The sequence below is a fragment of the Pseudophryne corroboree genome, chromosome 3 (genome assembly GCF_028390025.1).
Source record: "Pseudophryne corroboree isolate aPseCor3 chromosome 3, aPseCor3.hap2, whole genome shotgun sequence".
Classification (NCBI taxonomy): Eukaryota; Metazoa; Chordata; class Amphibia; order Anura; family Myobatrachidae; genus Pseudophryne; species Pseudophryne corroboree.
The window spans coordinates 788,195,294-788,201,293 of NC_086446.1; positions in this window are offsets into that span (position 1 = coordinate 788,195,294).

A 6,000-nucleotide genomic window follows, 5' to 3' on the forward strand; every position below is an offset into this window, starting at 1 on the left:
ATGTGTATTTGGAGTGCCACATCACAGAGCCAATTAGATATTGCATCTGTATTATTTTTAAAAACAATTCAAAATTAATTTGTGTTTTTTTTTTCAAAAAAACCCCCATTCCTTTAACTTGTGGCCTATGTCAGTGTCCTGTACATGTTTGCCTGTCTTGATGTTGCCATAGTGCATATTTTTAAAATTTTAATTATTTGTTTTGGTATTTTTGCTCCTTATGTTTTTTTTTTTTTAATAAAAACCAAGCATTTCTAAAGGTATAAATGTTTATAAGTATAATGGGTGGATGTATACACAATAGCATGATTTATGAATATATTTCATTTTATACAGTGTCGGAAAAAAGCAGTACTACTCGTCGGCCAGTAAATCCTAACACATCTGATGATGATGACGCTGCGGAAGCAGGTAAAGTGTCCATTGTAGTATAGGGTATGCTTGTAAAGGAATGGGCATAACAAAATTGCACTTTCATTAAAAGGTCCATCAAAAGAAGTATGGAGCAGCAGAAGTGGCTCTTCTGTTAGACATCACCACAAGAAACCTGTGGCCGAAAAGAAAGCAAGGTCGTCTGTCCCGCCACAAACACAGCAGGCTACCCCGCCACAACGATTATCATCCGTATGTTCTGTCCCCCCACTCCAAATTTTGGACACACCTCCAAGACGTCATCCACACTCCCCTCATCTTGATTGTGAGTATCAAACTGGAAAAAAAGTGTAAAATGTCAGGACATAATCATAATCAGTCATAACCGCATTAAGTCCAAACACATCCAAAACAAAAATACTTACCGCAGTAAGTAAAAGCTGAAATGGAATCCAAACTAAATGGCCTTGTCCACATCCAGTAAAGATATGTATGTCCACTTGAGTCATACAGTATGACATTGGGTGTAAGATGCTGCAACAAAAAAACATGTTGGTTTGTTTGTAAAAAGTAAGTTTGTTTTTCCAAAAATCTCATGTGTGCTTAAGGTAACATTGCAAAATACCTACAAAAACATTACTATGTTTGTTTGAACAAAGCTATAAGGTAACACATTATGTATTACAATGTTTATTTTATGCTGGAGTATGTGTGAGCTACAATAAAACTAAAGTGTTTGCTTTCACAATTAAGTAACCAGACACATTTGCCACAAGCAGGCATATGTATGTATTTAAGCTATGAGTGATGATGTTGCTAGGCAGAATAGTTGAAAGCAACAGTGAATGACATGTGTTCCATGTGTAGTGTTTTGTTTTCATTTCACAACCATATGGATAGCTAACGGAGATATGTTTAACATTTCAGCTTCGAGTCCTGGGAAAAGCATCCCTCCGCAACAACACCAACACAGTGACATGGAGGAGACAAACATCTTATAAATGCAGCCATTAATGCAAGGAATGAGCCCCCCAGCACCTGTGAGTACACCACCACTGCAAAGCACACCACCCCCACCACAACACAGCCCAACAACACCAGGAACACAAGGCCCTGATCAGGTGTTTTGGACTATTTGGGCTAGACAGCAGGCCACTAATGAAGATTGCCTGCGTAAGCAGACACAAATGTTTGCAAGCCTACCATCTCACCTCAGAAGAATCTCTAGAAATCTGAGTGGCCAAAATGAGCAAACAACCAGAATAGGCAATACCATGGAACTCATGCGTACAGACATTACACAAGTCATGGGCAACTTCCAGCGCATAATGGAAGAACAGCACAGACTAATGGAAGAACAGCACAGACAACAGCAAAGTTATATGAGCATTTTTCAAAACAGTCAAAAGATTAATGAAAGCTTATTCAGAATAGTAGACAATCAAAATGCTGCTACACGTGAACTCAATGCCACCCTCACTAACCTGAATGAAACACTCGGATGCATGCACCAACAGCAAACAACCAGCAGTTCTGGTACGACTACTCCAAATATCACGCCAGTCTCATCACCACCAAGACGATCCACCAGAGCACGCCAACATGACAGTGCTAAAGGCAAAGGGCAGGACAAGCAGCCACCAAAAAAAACGTAACAAAAAAAAGTTAGACATTTGTGATAATTAAAGTTAGCAAGTGTTTTTGATGCTTTACAAAATATCACACTTAGCTCCTTGCCCCTTTTTTAAACATCATTAATTATAAGTGCACCAAATTAAGTGAGAAAATAGTACGCACATTTATTCCTTTTCATTTATTTTGGGTATTGGAGGAGGAAAATGTTGATGGAGCCACACATACATGTTAGCAGGAAGTAAACTGACCACTTGATTTTTTTCTAATCATTACTCTTTCTAGATTCCAAACATTCTCTTTGCCTGCAGATACAATAATTGCCAGCCAGGCAGAATGTCTTTAGCAGGAAGTAAACTGACCACTTGATTTTTTTCTAATCATTACTCTTTCTAGATTCCAATCATTCTCTTTGCCTGCAGACAATCCAAATTACAATGTTAGTGATACATATCTTAGCTATCTTATCTATACAACATTACAAGATTAACACAATTGAGTGGCATAAAAAGCTTGTAATATGTTGCCTTTGTTTTTTTGGGAAAACATTGTACAAATGAATGTCAGTATTGTTGGGACAGGTTTGTGTGTGTTAAAAATTATTAAGCATGTTTTTACACATGATGCTGAAACAAACAAATATGACAAAAAAAATCGGTTTATAATAATGTATATGTGTGGCAAACTGTGTATTTACTTACACATCATCAAGTTTCCAGCATCAAACATTAGGAAATAAATTAATCCTGATTACAGTAAGTTTGTGAGTCTTAAATATGATGTTGCGTCACACATAGGGACACATGTATTCCTCAAGGCAAACATATTATATGTTGAGGATAGTTTTTTGGGAACACAGGTTCTCAAACTCGGCCATCAGGAGCCCACACAGTGCATGTTTTGCAGGTCTACTCACAGAATCACAAGTGACATAATTAGCTCCACCTGTGAACCTTTTTACATATGTCTGTGAGTAATTCATACACCTGTGCTTCTACTGGGTTACGAGAAAAACATGCACTGTGTGTGGGCCTGGGGGCCGAGTTTGTGAACCTGTGCATTAGGACATTACACACAATGAGAAGTGAAATACTAAATGGATGATGTGGGCTTGTAAGAAATTAGCACTGTAAGATTTCGAACACTTATCCAGACTTAATGCATGCCACTCATAATCTGTGGTTTTGATATTAAAAAGACACACAATACACATGCAACATTTGTTGACCATATAGCGAGGGTATGTTTGTATGTGTCAAGGAGACAGACACATTCTGAGTAATGGATTTTGACCAAAAAAACAAAACATCTATTTATGAAGACACAACAAATGAAATAAGCAAACCAAGCTTACCTTAGAAATAGCTATTGATGATGTGTTGCTTAACCTGCCTCCCTACATCAGTACTCCAAGTATCACCAGATGTCTCTAATTCCTCTGCTTGCTTGCTGCTTTCTTCCTCCTCCTCCTCAACATGTGGCAGATGTTGTTGCAAACACATGTTATGAAGAAAGCAGCAGCAGAACACAATTTGAGTCACCTTGGAGGGACTATACAACAAAAGCCCACCAGACTAATCCAGACACCGAAACCTAGATTTCAGCACACCAAAACATCTTTCTATCACATTCCACGTGGACTTATGTGCATTATTGTAATTGTGTTCAGCAGGGGTATCAGGTCGGGACAATGGAGTTAGAAGCCAAGAGAAACAGCCATATCCTCCATCACCTAAAAGACAGATATAGTAACGTGATTCATGTGAAGATACAGCAACGCATAAGTAACACACTGTGGGGCAGATGTATTAACCTGTAGAAGGCATAAGGAAGTGAAAAACCAGTGATATGTGCAAGGTAATAATGGCAGCAGACAATCTGATCCTAAATGTTCATTTACATATTGGAGCAGATTGGCTGGTGCCTTTAACACCTTGCACAGATCACTGGTTTCTCACTTCCTTATTCCTTCTACAGGTTAATACATCTGCACCTGTATTTGGGCAAAGTATACGCAGGCCTACACATATCAAATTACATACCCAGCAGCCATCCATCTGGCATTTGTCCGTCCTCAAACTTATCAAAGAGGGATGACTGACTGAGGATGAAGGAGTCATGGCAGCCCCCAGGGTAACCAGCAACAACACTCATTATTTTTAGATTTGCATCACAAACCACCTGCACATTTGTGGAGTGTTGAAAATGGCGGTTTGTATATATGTGCTGCCTGCCCCTAGGTGGTCTCAGCTGAATGTGTGTGCAATCTATGGCTCCAAGCACATTGGGCATGCCAGCCAGCTCATAGAAATCTACCCTGACGGCATGCCACTGAGACTCCTGGGTAGGGAAGCAGATTGAGGCCTCGATGTGGGGCTGCAAAACAGCCAAAACGTGTGTGAACATTTTAAAGAACAATAAACTTGAGATTTTAGGACAGAACTGGCCACCGAAAAATTAAAACAAACACAAAACAGAAGAGGTTGTTAGGTATACATCACCTGTGTTAAGATTCTGGAAAATGTGGGCTGTGAGATTCCTATGACATCCCCAGACACAGCCTGAAAGCTGCCAGTAGCCATAAAGTGCAACACAGCCAGGAGTTTGTGCAGGCCTGAGACAGGGCGAGAGCGTGCTGTCTCAGGGTCTAGGCCCAGTTTGACAAGGTCATACAGACGGAAAATTTTGTTACGATTTAGACGGAACATCTGTATGACCTTATCATCGGACAATGCGTTGAAGTTTAAATGCCCCCTAAAAAAACGAGACCTGCGCAGCCTCCGCGGAACCTGTACAACCTGCTGACCATGTTGAGTTTCTTCGCCCTGGGTACTTACAGGCTGATGTCTGAGTCTGAGGAATCCCACAGCACACAAAAGATCACTGGCCCACAGTCCTGCTGCCATTTCTGAGTGTAGGTGTTTTGAGATGGGCCTAACATCCTTTTATAGGCATCCTAATTCAGGTGTGAGTGATTTTTTATTTGCAACACATGTAAACATGACTGAAGAAAGCAGGTCTATTTTTTTTGCCACTTTTTTAACGAATCGCAAAAAAATACGACCGCATTTGAGCCCTCAGAGACTAACACCCAAATACGAATGAATAGTGAATTCCCGTATTCTATGAAATAACAGCCGCGTTTGACCGATGGTCTATTCATTCGTATTTCGGGACGTTGTCATTCAAACCATTACGAATAGACCAGACACTGCCGAGATTGGTGCTTAGTGAATTCCCGGATTGGGACTTAGAAAAAAAAAACACAAATCGACCAAACTCGGACTTTTAGTAAATACTAGTGATGTGCACCGGAAATTTTTCGGGTTTTGTGTTTTGGTTTTGGGTTCGGTTCCGCGGCCGTGTTTTGGATTCGGACGCGTTTTGGCAAAACCTTACCGAAATTTTTTTGCCGGATTCGGGTGAGTTTTGGATTCGGGTGTTTTTTTCAAAAAACCCTCAAAAACAGCTTAAATCATAGAATTTGGGGGTCATTTTGATCCCATAGTATTATTAACCTCAATAACCATAATTTCCACTCATTTTCAGTCTATTCTGAACACCTCACACCTCACAATATTATTTTTAGTCCTAAAATATGCCCCGAGGTCGCTGGATGGCTAAGCTAAGCGATCCAAGTGGCCGACACAAACACCTGGCCCATCTAGGAGTGGCACTGCAGTGTCAGACAGGATGGCACTTGAAAAAAATAGTCCCCAAACAGCACATGATGCAAAGAAAAAAAGAGGCGCAATGAGGTAGCTGTGTGACTAAGCTAAGCGACCCAAGTGGCCGACACAAACACCTGGCCCATCTAGGAGTGGCACTGCAGTGTCAGGCAGGATGGCCCTTCCAAAAAATACTCCCCAAACAGCACATGTTGCAAAGAAAAAAAGAGGCGCAATGAGGTAGCTGTGTGACTAAGCTAAGCGACCCAAGTAACTCAATAACCATAATTTCCACTCATTTTCAGTCTATTCTGAACACCTCACACCT